Raw genomic sequence first — 18,487 nt, forward strand, 5'->3', positions numbered from 1 at the left:
TAATTCCATTATCATCGATATATTTATTTGCTTTCTCTGTACTAGAACTCACAGAAAGTGAAACATTATTCTAGATCAGTGTTTCCCAATTTATCTTCACGGGACACTCTTTCTCATGGTTGCTGGTACGTGTTAGCCCTTCCCCACAAAACACAAAGGGTTTGAGGAACAGAATCATCTAGGAAAGTTGGAAGTGAATTAATCAGATTCTTATTGCAAGTATTTTATATTTTAATGAATATTCTAATGTGCATTGGTATCTCTGAGTGGAGGCTTTTGTATACGGAATAATTTCAATGTATTTTTCAGGGAATCTTTGAAAATGTAACTAGGAGCATATATTAACTCATAGCCACATTTGTGCTGTGTGCAACAGTTTGCAAACACTTTTAGATCTTTTGCACCCTGCAAGGAGTTTTTCTAGATTTTTCCATGAACATAAAGAGTTTCATGTTTTTGAGGAAATTCATTACGGGGAAATATTTATGCAGCAGGCTTTCTCTGTACTAGTGCACTATTGCATGAGACTGTGTGCGTGTGTTTAAGACTGTGTGCGTGCATGCACCTGAACAAGGCACCAATTGATCCCTCAGGAGCCTGAGAGCTGCCCACTATGGGTTCCCTGATGGCTCACTCCATTCAGCAGCTCTGGTGTTCCCCCGGAACCTCTCATTGCTGTTCTCTGAGGTCTCCGGGTTCCCACTGCAGCATTTGTTATGACTGTTGGAGTTCAGCAGCACCGTGGCGTTTTCCTAGGGTAGCATCACATTAGAGATGCACTCACTTTACCTCCTGTGCTTCCTACCAGTGGACACACCCTACTCCAAGGTGCTCTCTTCTCGTGAGACTCACAGGCCAAGAAAGAAAGAAGGGGGTATCGATCAGCTGCTGTGCCTGTGCCTCTCTGCTTCCTTTGTTCCATGCACATGGCACACTGTCTACTTGCGCAATGCTGTGGTCTCAGCCCTAGCACAGGACTCAGTAAGGAATTAGTTGAGTGAATGAATGGATGCTCCAACAATCTTTATAAAATGTGTTTTCCACAGTTTCAGACAAGGAACCTGCAACAAAAAGTGTCAGACCCCACACTGTGATCTCATCACTGCTGAGCTCTGCCTGGTATCTTGGAACTCTCCAGCGATCTCCTCTCCTTAAGAGTGGACGTGGGATGCCTCCATGCATTCAGTCAAAATAAGGTTATGCTGTGCCTGTTGTATGCCAGGAACTATCTTCTCATCAGAAAAAGAATCTCTCTATATTTTGGGAATACGTGAAGAACAAAATGATGACGTGTAAGAGGTTCTTGCCAAACTGCTCGGCACAGAGAAGCCCTGGAGAAAGGGTGACAGTGTTGCTGGTGGGGGCTCTACTGGCTGGGTTCCAGGACTCTTCTTCTGGGACTCCCTGTGCTTCCTGCCACCCTCCTCAGGGTCATTTCTTCTCCTTCTCCAGTTGCATTTTGATATTTCCTTCTAAGATTTTACTATTTTTTCAAAAGATCCAAAAGTAATTAAAACTCTAGCCATTGAAATGGCAGTTCTAACAAGTCATCTCAGAGTCGTCATCGCCTCATGGGGGCTGCCAGCAAGCCGTCCACATGGAATCATCTTATCCACACTGGGAAAGTCTCTGACACACCCATAAAAGCATGTTCATCCAGTATGCACACTGAGTGTCCTCCACACTCCAAGGATTGTGAGAAGCACAGACACATTACAGAGATTGAGATGGATACAACATTGCCTTCAACGAACTGGTGGCCAAGAAAACTCTAACTGCAGAGAATGATCAGGAAATACCAATTTGAGGGGATAACATGTGAGCTAGACTTTTAAGGAGGAGAAAGAGCCAACTGCAGAAAGCCAACAAAAGCGGTGTTTAATGCAAAGAAAATCATAAACCGACCCCTAGCTGAAATGATCCTAACCTGTGGAAGCTCCTGAATAGAGTGAGGGACCGGCAGGCGGGAGACATAAGCAGACTGGGTTTGGTGGATGAGCAGACATCAACTCCTGCCAGACCTTGCACACCGTGCTGAAGAATTTCTATTTTACTCCAAGTGAAATTAGAAGCCTTTGAAAGGTTTTTCCAGGACATGACCAGACACCTTTTATGTTATTAGAAGCTGACATGGCCACAGGGAAGGAACAGGCTTTTAGTCAGTGGGAATGGGAGGGTGGAGAACAGTCAGGAGGACAGTTGCTCAGGAAAGGGAGGACAGTGACCTGAGCCTGTGCAGTGGTCAGGAGGTGGAGCACAGGAGACTCAGGATGCCTGTGAGAGGCGGCGGGGCAGGATTTGCTGAGCGCTGGGGTGAGGGCGCAGTAAGGAGGAAAGAACAGAACTCCAGCCCAGGCCTGGGTAAGTCACAGGACGGTTACTCAGCCAAGGCAGAGGTGAGGATGAGCAGATTGTCAGGACTGGGGCTTTGGGGAGGAATCCAGAGCTGTCCTCACAGAGTCTTGGGACATCTGTGGATCTCAAGACTCACAGAGTCTTGGGACTGTGAATCTCAAATGCCGCTCCCTGGATCCAGCCTAGAGGTTCAGGTTTTATGAGAGTGCAGGGGAGGGCACCTCTCAATTTTGGTCGTGGCCTTCATTTGGGGCAGTACCACATGGTTTCCCATTACGAAATAGTGTTAGTCAATTTTAATCTTTGCCAACCATGTTTCGAGAATTAGCATTAGCAATTCTTAATCTAAAAAAGCATGGACTACAGGAACCCAGAGTCTATAACCCATGGCATGGAAGGTGTCTGAGAGGGATCCTGGGCTGTGTCAGAGTCCGCGGGGAGGGGAGGTTGGCTGATCTCTGAGAGACCGAGGGCTTCTGACGGGAACTAAGGCGGGAAGAGGCTCGCAGAGCGGCAATCATCCTACCCCACGAGACAGAAAAGGACATATGTTGAAATATGACATGTGAAGATGAAGACATCATGAAGAGAATCCGCCAAGGTGGCAGATAAACCACAAAGCTACAGGGCATTTCCTGTGCCCACAGCCACCTGCCCGGTAAATCCTGCTCGGTTCACGAGTTTACAGAGAACCTCTGTAAGGTGGGGCCTGCATCAGCCACTTCACTCGGTGACCACCAGAGGGCAGCATTCACCCACGGATGACCAGCCTCTCAGGCGCCTTTTACTCCAGCTTCAGCCTGGGGAGCGGGCTCTGAAGGTGGCCCTGGGGGTCGACACAGGGTCTACCCTGAAGGAAGAAGCTCTACAAACTAAACACTCCCTGAGTACTGTACGGGTTCTACAGAGGCCCCTCTGCTTGGCTCTGTCCTTGCTGCTCTGGGCTACCTGGGTGTTCAGGGTTTTATTGATCAGAGCAATGGCAGGTAGACGGCACAGCCTCCTGTTCCTGCAGCTGTCCCCACGGCCCCTGCTGGACAGGCCAAGAACGGACCCTCTCAGAAGACAAGGACTCTCTCAGGGTGGGTGATGAACATGTGGACACCTCAGTGGACAAGTCTGGTATCTTCCCTCTCTTTCACTCTTCCCTCCTCCGCTGATCTCACTGTTCACCCTCTTCTTCCCCTCCCCCTTTACTAAAGCTACCCATCTCCCATCTCCCATCTCCTTCTTGTTCATGGTCCTTTCTGGAGGTCAGAGGCATGAATGCCAGGGAAAGTCTACATTTGTTCCTATGGTTAACAGGAACACGTGATCCATTTGTGGCACACGTAGTTTTCCATCCGCGATGAGGTGTCTATGGAGAAGATTCACCTGAGTCCCAACCTGATAAATCTCTAGACAGTAGAACTTTCTTACTGGTACCTGCTCAGGCCTGGGGCTTACATTCTGCTCCAGACAGCTTCATCCTCTCCCATAAAACACAATATCACCACCATCTCCATCCAAGCCATCACCATTATCATCACCACAATCACCACTGTCCTGTCACCATCACCATTATCACCACTGCTGTAACCATCATCTATCTGGATCTCTATCACCATCACTATCTCCACCAACATCACCATCATCACCATTACCATCCTCAGTACCATCAGCACCATCATCCCCATTATCATCAACACCCCCATCACCACTATTACCATCACTATCAACCACCATCACTATCACCACCATCACCATCATTATCAACACCATTGCCACTGCCATCATGATTACTACTAACATCACCATCACCACTATCACCACAACCATCACCATTACCATCACCACCATCATCACTACCATCACCACCACCATTGCCATCACCATCACCACCGCAGTCACCATGGTAATCCTCATCAGTAACACCATCATCATCATGACTACCATTATCAGTGTCAACATGACCACCACAACCACCATCATCACCACATCACTACCTTCATTACCATCATCATCACCATAATCACCGCCAGTCTCACCACCATCATCACTACCCTCAGCACCACCTTCTCCATTATCGTCACCACCATCACCATTACAGCCACCATCATCACCATCCCCACTTTTGCCACATCATAATCACTACCACCATCTCCAACATTATCACCACCATCACCACTACCATCACCACGCTATGACCATTATCACCAACATGACCGCTACAATCCCCACCATCACCGTCATTATCACCATCATTACTATCACCATCACCACAATCACCACCGCTGCTATGGCATCTTCATTAGCATCTTCACCACCACCCCGATCTCCATCTCTACAATACCATCATCACCACCATCAGCATTATCACTGCCACTGCCAGGTGTCAGCAGTTACTCTGCATTGTACATTGTGTTCTGCCCTTTATCAACCTCGTGTGATTATACAGTCACTCTGATTCTATATTTTATACAGAAAAAGAAGGTGGTAATTGGCTTTGTAACATTATAACTGCCTTCTATTCTCAGAACTATTTTGAAATCAATAAAAGAGAAGATTTGTTTTATTTCTCATCTCCTATGTCGCTGGATCCTATCAAGATAGGTCTGGTCTGGACATTCATAGTGAAGTCCTCACTGGTCCACTGGTCTCCACCCTTAGATTCTGTTTCACTGGTTCTCAGATGTTCTGAAAGCCACATCCCCTGCCACATGAGGCCCTCGAAACTTGCCCTCTGTGGCTGCCCTTCAGCTTTTGCCCATCTCATAGCTTGGCCTCCAGAGAGCTAGACTTCCTTGATGTTCTCAGACACATCCTGTCCAAGCTTATATGAATTTGCCCTTCTGGAAAGTGCACCTGTAGCTCCCCATCCACCCTAGATCTTTGCCTCTTCAAATACAACATACCTCTCAAGTTCAGGTCTACACAAACCTTTTCTATAAATCATTCTCTGGTCCATGTAACCCGGTGTGAACCTTTTGATTTTGGTCTCCTACAGCACTTCTATGTTCACTATAGGCATTTATCATCCTCCTCTCATGGTCTTTCTTACCTGTGTGTATATTTCTGTCCCCCATCAGTCCATGAGGTCCTGGAGAGCAAGGACCGAGTCTCCTTCCCCATGTGATTTGCCTTTCAGAGATCACTGAGATAATCACAAACAAAAACTAGCTAATAATAATAACGTCACCTTACAATGAACATAACATTCAATAATGTATTATAGCATCACATAACTACTTAGTAGTTACTATTACTGTCTCCATTTTACAGATGAAGAAATTGAACCACAGAGACGCAAGTATTACAAAGTTGCACAGTTTATCAGTGGAAGAACCAGGCTTTTAACCCATGTAGTCTGGTTTCATGCTTTTGGCATGAGGTTAGATGTCCCAGCAGTCCCCAGTCCTCAACACCTTTGGATACTTGGCAAACTCTATGGTGGGCCCAGTTTGACAGCTTTTGAGCTGGAGCTCAGTGTTTGAAACCCCTTAAACTCCAGGGTCATCCCTCCTCATATGGAACCTGACACTTATTCACACCCATGTGTCTTGGCCCAGACTCTTGGTTTTGGAATTCCCCTCCCCTATGTCACCTCATTGATTCCTCTTCAACTTTTGTGATTCTACAGAAATTACATTCTCCGTAAAGATGACTGTCTAGATTGGGCTACCCAGAGGGAGACCTTGGAACCAGAATTCAATTGCAAGTTGTTTATTTGGAAGGCAGTCCCAGGGTGCGCTCCTAGGACAGTGAGGAAACGAAACAGGGATGAGAAGGTGGTCAACGCTATGAGTGTGAGCTGTCAGGCTACTGCTATGCACCTCATTTCTGCTGGGAACTTCTGGGAGATTGTGTTTAACATGTCAGCTGGTGTCAGTCCTTGTTGGAGAATGTGCTAGGGAATTAGTTATCTTGCACTTACTTGGGCTATTTGTACAGGTAAATGGGTACAGATGCTGGCAATTGGAAGGTGGGCTGATAGGTGATGAGGCAGAGAGGACCCAGGAATATGGGCAGCTTGTCCTCCTCCCCCAGCCTCTCTGTGGGTTTGGTGCCCTTCTCTGTGCTCTCTAGTGCCCTATTCTCTCCTCTGATTTCCACTTCCCTGTCTAGTAGACCTGACACCCACTGAGGGTGGAAGCTCAGATCTTCCTCCTTGATTTCTCCAGCACTCAATCCAGTGTCTGCCACAGAGCATGTGCTCAAGAATACAGGAGGAGGACATGATTAGGCCCATTTTATGACAAGCCTGAAAATTTTCCATAAATCTTTATTTAGCAACTTTAATTTATAGACAAATATTCTTGAATAATTAAAAGAGAAATATTTTATAAAAGTTGCAGAAACAAAAAGCAAATATCTTTATGTCATTAAAAATAATCACACAGAAAAGTTAAAATGTCTATAAAGGAAATGAGAGATAAGGCAAATTGTAATCATTAGCTCGGAGGCCCAAAAGTAAAATAAGGTAGAGGTGAAAATGAATCACAGGTGCTATGAAGCTCCTTCCCTTCCATGAAACAAGGAATTGAATAAGAGAGGCCACCTGAAGCCACGTGCCAGCACCCAGGCAGTTCCAAGTGGGTTCAGGGCAAAATAATCTTGGCATCTTGGTGAACTTGGTGGGTGAAAAGCACAAATGATCATCAAGGTACCAAGGTACTCTGCCCAGGTGATGCTTGACTGCCCAAAGATGGGTAAAATGTTTACACACACATATATATATATATATGGAGAGAGAGAGAGAGAGAGAGAGAGAGAGAGAGAGATGGAGTCTCACTCTGTCACCCAGGCTGCAGTGCAATGGTGCAATCTTGGCCAACTACAACCTCCACCTCCTGGATTCAAGCGATTCTCCTGCTTCAGCCTCCCAAGTAGCTTGGACCACAGGTACATGCTACCATGACAAGCTAATTTTTGTATTTTTAGTAGAGACAGGGTTTCACTATGTTGGCCAGGCTGGTCTCGAACTCCTGACCTCAGGTGATCCACCCACCTCGGCCTCCCAAAGTGCTGGGATTATACGCATGAGCCACCCCCACGCTGTGAGGTGACTGTATTTTATTATACTTCTATTATTTGGTTTCAGGTTCACTATGCCCAAAATGTCTGGGGAAGTGGAGGTGGTGAGCAGGGACAAAGTGGGATCTGAGCTGTGCTACCGCTTGCCTGGTACCCTGGTGCTAAGGGCAGAAGCACAGACATCTGCCTGGTGTGATTGGGTGAGCATTTGTGGTAATCATTAGGGCTGTCCCTTGAGTGCTTCTGTTTCTTATGGATACAAGACAAGGTTGTCCTTCCCCTTCCTTTGAGTTTGTTGTAGTCATGACCTGCTTTGGTCAATATAATAGAAGAGTAAGTGACATCTGTTACTTCCAGTTGCACTTGGGGAAAGCTGGTGCTCATTGCCTGGCCGCTGATACTGTTGTGAGGCTGTCTTCTCCATCATCTTGGGGTCCAGAGTGAGCACAACATGGTTCAGCACCCCCAACACACATGCAGTGCATCTATACAAATAGCAGTCACAATAATGGAATAGTATATTGCTGTCTTAAGTCCCTGATACTTTTTTTGTTACCACAGCATAACCCACAGCTCCTGACTGATGCCACCATTTCAAGGTAAGAGAAATAAGACTGAGAAAGATTAAGATATTTTCCCAAGATTGGACATTGTGTTCCTACCCATTGTGCTTGCCTTATAGGTATATGTTCTGGTTTTGACAATCAAGATATAGACAAAATGAGGGCAGAAACATTTGATTATTTGCTAAGAGCAGGAGAAGGAGAAAGAGAATTAAACAGAGAAGAGGAAGATATGTAAGGAGGAAAAGCAATAAACTAGGAACCAAGAACATGCAATCTTCATAATTTCTTAGAATTTTCTTCCCTTTTAAAACTTTGTTTTATTTTAAAAAAGGAAGGAGGGTCTTCCATTAATTTTGTAGGACATCCCATGCTTTTTGTAAAACAGTTTTATTCATTTTCCACTAAATACAAATATTTATTGCCCATCTAATACAGGCTATACGTTGACCTTTTGTTCTGCACAATTCTCCTCATTTAGAAAGGTATAATTTGTCAACATTCAGTTCATAGATATATAGCCAAGTGTTGTGTCTGTATACCTATTGGTTTCAGTTTGATCTCCTATATTCAGAAAAAGAAAACAATCAAGAAGAGACTTTAATAACTAATTATAAGATAAATATTAACAGTCTTGCTTTAGGCTTCTGTATACACTATACAGTTTGTTTTGAAATTGTTTTTATATTCATTCGTTCATTCATTTATCTTAATTTTTTTTCCAGTTGAAAGAGAGTTTATTTAAGTGCAGAGATCAAGCAGAGTGGAGTACAAGACACACATTCATTGCTTTTGTTTTGTTTTGTTTTTTGAGACGGAGTCTTGATCTGTCACCCAGGCTGGAGTGCAGTGGCGTGATCTCAGCTCACTGCAACCTCCACCTTCTGGGTTCACGCCATTCTCCTGCCTCAGCCTCCCGAGTAGCTGGGACTACAGGCGCCCGCCACCACGCTTGGCTAATTTTTTGTATTCTTTGGTAGAGACAGGGTTTCACTGTGTTAGCCAGGATGGTCTCGATCTCCTGACCTCGTAATCCGCCCACCTTGGCCTCCTAAAATGCTGGGATTACAGGCATGAGCCATGGTGCCCAGCCACAAGACACACTTTCAAGTTGCCTTGGGGACTGCTCTGTAGAACAAAAAAGAAACTCAAGATTTTAAGGGAAAAAAAAGTACAAATGAAGAGAAGGCATGATTACAAAAGTTGTTGATCAGTAGTTCTCATTGGTTTACAGAAATAACAGTGGCAATGATCGACTATACATTGTTGAATTATAGGATGTATGGCATTTAAAAATGCGTTTATTTAAAACTATTTTTTAAATATATATTTTTGATGGAATTAAGGGTACAGGTGCAGTTGTGTTGCATGGACATATTGTGTAGAGGTTTTTAGTGTGCCATTACCCAAATAAGATACATTGTACCCGATAGGCGGCATTTCACTTTCACCCTCATTCTGTGCTCTCACCGTTTGGGGCCTCCTCCGATGTCTATTACTCCACTCAGTAAGTCCATATCCATGGTTTAGTGCCTATGTATAATTGGGAACATGCAGTTCTTGATTTTCTGTTTCTGAGTCATTTCACTAAGGGTAATGGCCTCCAGTTCCATACACATTGCTACAAATGTCATAATTTCATTCACTTTTGTAGCTGAATAGTATTCCATGGTATATATCTACCAGATTGTTTTATTCAATGATGTGTTGATGGACACTTATGCTAATTTCACAACTTTGCTATTCTGAATTGTGCTACAATAAACAAACAAATGCAGAAGGCTTTTTAATATAATGATTTCTTTCTTTTTTGGGGGTACATATGCAGTAGTGGAATTGCTGGATTGAAGGGTAGTTCCACTTTTAGTTTTCTAGAAATTATCGTACTGTTTTCCATAGAGCTCATACTAATTACACACCAACAAATACATCTTTTCCAACATCTTGCTTTTTGGCATGATCATAGGTCAATGCAGCCCCAACCTGTTAGGCTCAAGGCATCCTCCTGGCTCTGCCTCCTGAGTAGCAAGGACTACAGGCCCACACCACCACACCTAGCTATTTTTCTTTTTTGCTTGTTTGTTGAGACAAGGTCTCACTATGCTGCCCAGGCTTATCTTGAATGCCTGGGCTCAAGTGATCCACTCACCTCAGCCTCTCAAAATACTGTCATTACAAGCATGAACCACTGCACTTGGCCATTTTTTGACTGTTTAATAACAGCCATTCTGACTAGTATAAGATGGTATGGCATTGTGGCTTTAATTTTCACTTATCTGATATTTAATTATGTTAAGCATTTTCATATGTTTGCCAATTGTATGTATTTTATGAAAAAAAAGTCTGTTCATACCCTATGCCTACTTTTTAATGGGGTTATTCTTGTTTTACTTGTTGAGTTGTTTGAGTTCTTTGTAGGGTCTGAATATTAGCTGTTTGTCAGATACACGGTTGGCAAATCTTTTCTCCCATTCTGCAGGTTGTTTGTTTACTGAGAATTATTTCTTTTGCTGTGCAGAAGCTTTTTGGTTTTATTAAGTCCCATTTCTCTGTTTTGGTTTTTGTTGTACTTTATTTTGAGGACTTCATCATAAATTCTTTGCCTAGACCAATATTTAGAAGAGTTTTTCCTAGGTTGTCTTCTAAGATGTTTACAGTTTCAGTTCTTACATTTCAGTCTTTAATCCTCCTTGAGTTAATTTTTGTGTGTGATGGAAGGTAAGAAGCCAGTTTCATAAATCTACATATGGCTCACCATCTATCCCAGCACTGTTTATTGAATAGAATGTGATTTCCCTTTATATAATTTTGTCAACTTTGTCAGAGATCGGTTGATTGTAGCTATGTGGCTTTATTTTTTGGTATGTGTCTATTTCTATAACATGACCATGCTGTTTTCGTTACTACAGCCTTGCAATATAATGTGATCTTTCCAATTTTATTCTCTTTGCTTAGCATTACTTTGGGTATTTAGGATCATTTTTTGGTTACATGTGAATTTCAGGATTTTTTTTTCTAAGTGTATGAAGAATGACATTGGTAGTTTGATAGTAATTTAATTGAATCTGTAGATAGCTTGGGCAGTATGGTCATTTTAATGATATTGATTTTCCCAATCTATAAGCATGGAATTTTTAAAATGTATTTGTGCCATCTATTATTTCTTTCTTCAGTGTTTTGTAGTTCTCTTTGTAGAGATCTTTCGCCTCCTTGGTTAAATGTATTTCTAGTTATTTTATTACTTTTTGTAGCTATTATGAAATGGATTGAGTTCTTGATTTGGTTCTCAGTTTGTTCATTATTGTTATGTAGAAATGCTACTGATTTTTATACATTAATTTTGTATCCTGAAACTTTCATGAAGAAATTTATCAAATCGAAGAGTCTTTTTAGGGAATCTTTAGGGTTTTCTAGGTATAAAATCATATCACAAAAAACAAAACCAGAAAATTTGACTTCCTCTTTTACAATTTGGATTACTTTCTTTCTTTCTTCTGCCTGATTGCTCTAGCTAGAACTTCCAGTAGTATGTTGAATAGGAGTAGTCATAGTGGGTATCTTTGCCTTGTTCCTATTCTTAGGGAAAATGCTTTCAACTTTTCTTCATTCTGAATGATATTGCCTTTGGGTTTGTCATATATGGCGTTTATTGTTTTGAAGTGTGTTCCTTCTATGCCTAGTTTGGTAAGGGTCTTTATTATGAAGAGATGCTGGATTTTGTTGAATGCCTTTTTCTGAATCTTTTGATATGATCACACGGTTTTTGTTTTTAATTCTGTTTCTGTGGTGAATCCTATTTTTTGATTTGTGTATGTTGAATCAATCTTGCATCTCTGGAATAAAACCCACTCAATCTTGGTGTATTATGTCTTTGATATGCTGTTGGATTTTGTGTGGTAGCATTTTGTTGAGGATTTTTGCTTCTATGTTTATTAGAGATATTGGTTTGTAGGTTTTTTTTGTTGTTGTTTTTGGTCGTGTCCTTATCTATCTTTGGTATCATTGCAATGCTGGCTGCATAGGATAAATTAGAGAAGATTCCCTTTTTGGAACAGTTTCAGTAAGATTGACATCAGTTCTGTCCTGTACATCTGACAGAGTTTGGCCGTGACCTCATCTGGTCCTAGGCTTTTTTGTTGCTAGGAGTTTTTTTTTTTTCTTAGTAATTCAATTTTATTACTCATTATTGGTCTGTTCAAAATTTCTATTTCCTCCTGGTTGAAACTTAGGGGGTTGTATATTTCCAGAAATCCATCTATTTCTTCTAGATTTTCTCATTTGATCACTATAGATGCTCAGAGTAGTCTTTGATAATCTTTCATATTTCTGTTGTATCTGTTGTACCTTTATCACTTTTGCTTGCACTTGTTTGAATCTTCTCTTTTTTTGTTGGTTAATCTAGCTAGTGGTCTATTGATTTTGCTGCTCTTTTCAAACAACCGACCTAATTTCATTGATTCTTTTTTTCTTTTCTTTTTTTTTGGTCTCAATTTCATTTAGTCCTTTTCTGATCATTATTGTTTTTTCTTTTACTAGCCTTGGGTGTGGTTTGTCCTTTTTTCTCAAGTTTCTTGAGGTATAACCTTAAGTTACTTATTTGAGATCTTTCTATCTTTTTCATGTAGGCAGTTAATGTTATAAACTTCCCTTCCCTCTTAGCACTGATTTGGTTGTTTTTTAGACATTTTTGAAAGCTATATCTTTATTTTTATTCACTTACAATTTTTTTTGATGTCGATCTTAATTTCGTCATTGACCCAACAGTCATTCAGAATCAGGTCATTTAATTTTCATGTATTTGTATAGTTTTGAGTATTCCTCTTAGTGTTGATCTGTATTTTTATTTCACTGTGGTTCAAGAAGGCACTTGATATGATTTCAAATTTTTTACATTTATTGAGATTTTCCTTGTGGCCTAGCATATGATAAATTTTTGAGAATGTTTTATACATACATGAGAAGATTGTATATTCTGAGGTTATAGGGTAGAATAGTCTGTAAATATCTGTTAGGTCCATTTGCTCTAGAGTTCAACTTAACTCCAGAATTTTTTTTGTTGTTGTTGATTTTCCGTCTCAATAAACTGTCTAGTTCTGTCAGTGGGAAACTGAAGTCCCCTACTAATATTGTATTAGTATCTGTCTCTTTTTTAGGTGTAGTAGTATTTGTTTTATGAATCTAGGTGTTCCAAATGTATTTGGAATTGTTATATCTTCTCAAATAAATTTCTTTATCATTATATAATTACCTTCTCTGTCTCATTTATAGATGTTTCTATATGTTTTACTTTTTCTTCTCTCTCTAGAATACCTATGACTCTTAGTTTTATATGATTTTTATATGGTCCCAAATTTCTTGAAATCTTTAATCATTTTTTTCCCTTTGTTTTTGTCTGACTGGGTTAATTTGAAAGACCTACTTTCCATCTCTGAAATAATTTCTTCTGCTTTGGTCAAGCCTACTATTGACGCTTTTAGCTGGATTTATTTTTATTTCACCAATACATTTTTTTATTCTAGTAGTTGTATGGGTTTTTAAAAATCTATCTCTTTTTTCATATCTTGAATTGTATTTCTGATTCATGTTGGTTTTCAACTTTCTCTTGGATTATATTGTGCTTTTAAAAATCAGTATTTTAAATTCTTTATCAGGTATTTCAAAAAAATTATTTTCACGAAGACCCATTGAAGGATTTAGTGTGGTCCTTTTGAGGTATTTTTACACTCCGCTTTTTCATACTTTTGGAATTTGTTCTCTGGTTCCTTCTCATCTGCAAAAGCTATCTCTGTTTCTAATTTTTAAATTTACTTTCATTTGGAAGGGATGTTTTTGTTTTTTCCTTTTCTTCCTTGAGAATGTGTGTAATGTGTGCTGTGTAGGGTTCAACTTTGGTTCCGGGAGCTTTCACTGTCAAAGGTTCTGTGTATGCTCCTTGGTTATACAGAGTCTTTGTATGGTGACTTTCTTAGATGTTGGTTGTAGTAGTGGTGTAGGGATGAGTGACTGGGTTCATTGCCTCCTACAAGTCCAGTATGACTGAGGTCTCAGGAAGCTTATCTCATTCTCCAGTGCTACACATTTCTGTCAGCAGATTTTCTATTAGATTGTGTCATTTATTTTCGAAGCCAGTGGGTGGTGCTTATGGATAAGAACCAGCTAAGGCTGATGCAGATGGGGCATATACTTGATCTTTGTTTATGGAGAGATGCTTTCTGCTGCCTCAGACAATGGGCTATGTTGCGGAATGCACAGTGGTGTGAGCTCCCTGTACAGTCCTGGACTGAGGGACCAAGCTGGCGGGGGCCAGAGAATGCAGACATGCCTACATGTCCACCAGTGGTAGGCTCAAGCACTAGCTCTGAGGGCAGATAAAGAGGCAGCTGCAAACATCCAGAGATGTGCCTGGGTATGGAGGGGATAATCCTCTGCTGCCCAGTGTTCTCTGCCTGGAAAGGGAGGGGTAAGTGCTACCCTCCCAATCTAGAAAAGGTGAGTACTCCGCATGCCTGAAGATATGTCCAGGCATGGAGCACAGTGGGTGCTGCTGTATCAAGACCTATGCACCTGAAGGGAGGGGTGGCTGAGGCTCCTAATCCAGGTGAGAAGGTTCTCCAAATGCCTGAGAATATGCACAGCATGGAGTGGAGAGGGTGCTGCTGCACCAAGATGTCTGCATGAGAAGGGAGGGGCAGCTCAGGTTCCTATTCCAGGTAAGTGGGTACTCAACATGCCTGGAAATATTCCCGAGCATGACAGAGAGGGCACTACTGTACCAAGATTTCTGCACAGGACAAGAGAAGTGATTCAGGGTTCCAGTGCAGTAGAGCAGGTGTGCTGAATGCTTGGAACTATGCCCTGGAGTGGAGTAGAAAAGTACAGATGCACCAAGATCTCCGCATTAGAAGGGAAAGGCAACAGGTGAGGGGGTGCACTGAATTCTTGAAATTATGCCTGGTTGTGGAGTGAAGAGGGTGCTTCTGCACCAAGATGTCTGCACAAGAATGGAGTGGTGACCCAGGATCTTAATCTAGGTGAGCAGATGGGCCAAATGCCTGGAAATATGTCCCTCAGTGAGGAACAAAATATTTGCAGCAGAGTGGAGAAATGGCTGTTGCAACAAGGTCTTTCAACAAGTGTTGAATGCTGGGAAATATGCCCAGGCTTGGACCTGGGGGCGGGGGTTGTTGCTTTGCCAAGTTATTTGCAAGATAAGGGAGCTGTGGCCCACACTCCCAATTCAGACCAGCAGCTCAAAACTGGTGGGACACACCTCCCAACTGACAAAGGGGGCAGGCTGGGACACCCAGAAATGACACCCACAGGCAAGTCCAAGTCTGCAAAGCTATTCCTGGTCATAGTTCCTATCACTCAGGAAAAATTGTGGCTTCAGCAACTCTCTTCGGTATGGATTTCTATTTTTATTTTGTTTTGTCTTCTTGGTATTGATTTCTATTTTTATTCTACTGTGGTCTGAGAGTACAGTTAGTATGGTTTTATTTTTTTTAAATTTATTGAGACCTGCTTAATGGCAGAGCATGTAGTCTGTCTTAGAGGATGCTCTGTGGGCCCATGAGAAGCATGTATGTTCTGTGGTTGATGAGTGGAGTATTCTGTAAATGTCTATTAGGTCCAACTGGTCAAGTGTCAAATTTAAATCCAGAATTTCTTTGTTAGTTTTCTACCTTGATGATCTATCTAATACTGCCAGTGGGATGTTGACATACCCCATTATTATTCTGTGGCTAATTATTATTGTAGGCCTGGGCATAGTTGTTTATGAATCTGGGAGCTGCAATGTTGGGTGCCTATATGTTTAAGAATAATTAAGTCTTCTTATTTAATTGAACCCTTTGTCATCACGTAATGCCCTTCTTTGTCCTCTTTAAATTGCTGTTTTGGGTTTAAAGTCTGTTTCATCTGATGTAAAAATAGCAACCCTCTCCCTTTTTTGTTTTCTATTTGCGTGATAGATCTGCCTACAATCCTTTATGTTGAGACCATGGGTGTCCTTACGTGTGAAATGGATCTTTTGAAGACAGTAGATGGATGGGTCTGGGTTTTTAAATACAACTTGTAATCTGTGTCTTTTAAGTGGGGTGTTTAGACTGTTTATAGTCAAGGTTAATTTTTGTTTGTTTGTTTGTTTGAGACAGAGTGTCGCTCTATCACCCAGGATGGAGTGCAGTGGCATGATCTCAGCTCAATGCAACGTCTGCCTCCTGGATTTAAGTGTTTCTTCTGCCTCAGCCTCCCGAGTAGCTGGTATTACAGGTGCACAGCACCATGCCCAGCTAAATTTTTATATTTTTAATTGAGATGGGGTTTCACCACACTGACCAGACTGGTCTCGAACTCCTAACCTCATGATCCATCTGCCTTGGCCTCCCAAAGTGCTGGGATTACAGGCTTGAGCCACTGTGCCTTATTCAAGGTTAATATTTGTATGTGAGTTTTTGATCCTATCATGAAGTTGGCAGCTAGTTTCTTTGTAGTATGTATTGTGTGGTTGCTATATAGCATCTCTGAGCTATGTTTAACTGTATTTTTGTAACAGTAGGTATTGTTCTCTTATTTCCATGTTTAGAACTCCCTTAAGCATCTCTTAAGACTGGTCTAGTGGTAACAAATTTTCTCCGTAACTGCTTGTCTGGAAAATTTTTTTTTTCTTCTTTGCTTATGAAGCTTAGTTTGATGGGATAGGGCATACTTGGTTGGAATCTATTGTCTTTAAGAATGCTGAAAATAGGTTATCCTCATGAAAATGTACTCGCTAATATGATATGTACAATAGTGCACCATGCAGTTTGTTTTTATTTTATGTTATTTTGTTTTTAATTTTACCCAAGTGAGACCCAAGTTGTTTTATTTTTTATGGGAATTTAATGAGATAGAATTTCTTGATTTTCCACATTTGTAGGGTGCAGACCTGTGTAGTGGAACTACCCACAGCAAGGATATATGCCTGTTAGGTGGCACAGACCCGAGACCCGATGGATCAGACTTGGCCTTCATCCTCCTCTTGTCCTGATAAAATCTCACAGCTCCAGACAACACAGACACAAAACATTGATCGACAGTAAGATGGCTTGAAGAAATGCTTCTTTCAGGACAAATTCTTTCTGTGCATTCCATGAGGTAATCAATATAGTATATAGCTACACATTTGCACCATTTTGAAGCCCACTACAACAGCCAGAGTTTTAAAATGCTGCGTTTAGTGAGCATTGTCAATAGAGTCTTTAAGATCATCAATGTTAAGTCAAGAAAATTTAGAAAGTACTAAAATCTTAGCACTCACATGAAAGAAAACTGGAAGCTTTTCCAAATTAGACAACAATCAGACAAATTTGCATAATATTACCAATCTGAGTTTTGAAGCAGAAAGAAAATGTTATAAACCATGATTTTCACAAGTAGGATTGATTGTAATATCTCATAATTTTGGATGATTATAGTATTTATCAGAATTTTAAAGTGATCAAACTTAGTGGAAAGACTGGTTTATGCTTCTGCTATATTTACAGAAAATTCTATTATAAAATCAATGTCATTTGATGAAGCAAATAGTGACTCAATAGTTGAGTATGAAAACGTAGAATTAACTTTTTACACTGTTGTGTCAAGTAGTTAATTAATAAAAATGTTACATTAGCAAGTAAAAAGAACACAAATTAAGGAAGGGCAAATCTGCCCCTCCATCTGTAGGGTGGATGGATGGACTGACGGGGTCAAAGCCAGTGACATCACGAGCAGGAAACCATGTTTCTCTCAAGCTGCAGGTTTGAAATGTCAAACAGCCTCTTCCTTGGCTGACGGCTGCTTTCTGACTCAATGGAAGACCTTGTTCTCTAGCGTCAGGGCTGTCAGAATCTTTGCTTATGACTGAGAAGAACATCCCACTGCTTGGAGGATCTGGGTCCATCTTTACACAGAAGCACAGAACTACAGAGAAGGGGTTTCTGGATGGAACGTTCCACACCTGGCTGGACTTTATGGGTTCTAAGGACACAGGACCTAGGTCCACTTTTCAGACCGGACTTGACACTGGCTGCTTTACACGAAGGCCTGCCATACTCTGAATCCATCACTACAGCCTCAAAAATCCCTCCCCACAGTCTTATAATAAGCTCTTTCTGTTGTTTTTTGAGTCATCACAGGTTTCTTGGTGTGAATTTATTCCCTTTTTGCTACAAGCCAATAATCCTGAGTCTGTTGACGGCAAAATCTGTTTTGGTGACTGATCGCACTAGGATGTATATTATTTTTCTGGAATTTGGGATGATTGTAGTATTTATCAGGACTTTAAAATGAATAATTTGTTGTGACTTATTTCCTCTTCTTAAATAAACACTAACTTTTGTGCTTAGTTTCTAATTGGCTATATTATGCCATTTTTCATGCAGATAACCCTCTGTATTATGGAAGCCTTAGACCTCACGGAACCTGGGTTGCCTGTGGTCACAGTGCTGAGAATCCACCTGCCCAAGAAGTGACTGCACTGGTTCCTGCTTCCCAGGCCTCCAATGGACTTATCCCTCTTTCCAGAGTGATTTGTC

General features: G+C 41.3%; 1 long non-coding RNA gene across 1 annotated transcript; it reads left to right on the forward strand.

Annotated features, from left to right (window-relative positions):
* Positions 1-15,182: 15,182 nt before the first annotated feature.
* LOC139358840 (uncharacterized) lies at positions 15,183-18,319 on the forward strand. The gene is made up of 3 exons (XR_011614363.1): positions 15,183-15,333; positions 16,849-17,066; positions 17,705-18,319. It is a non-coding gene; the product is annotated as an uncharacterized lncRNA (long non-coding RNA).
* Positions 18,320-18,487: the final 168 nt, after the last annotated feature.

The sequence above is a fragment of the Macaca nemestrina genome, chromosome 15, assembly GCF_043159975.1.
Source record: "Macaca nemestrina isolate mMacNem1 chromosome 15, mMacNem.hap1, whole genome shotgun sequence".
Lineage (NCBI taxonomy): Eukaryota > Metazoa > Chordata > Mammalia > Primates > Cercopithecidae > Macaca > Macaca nemestrina.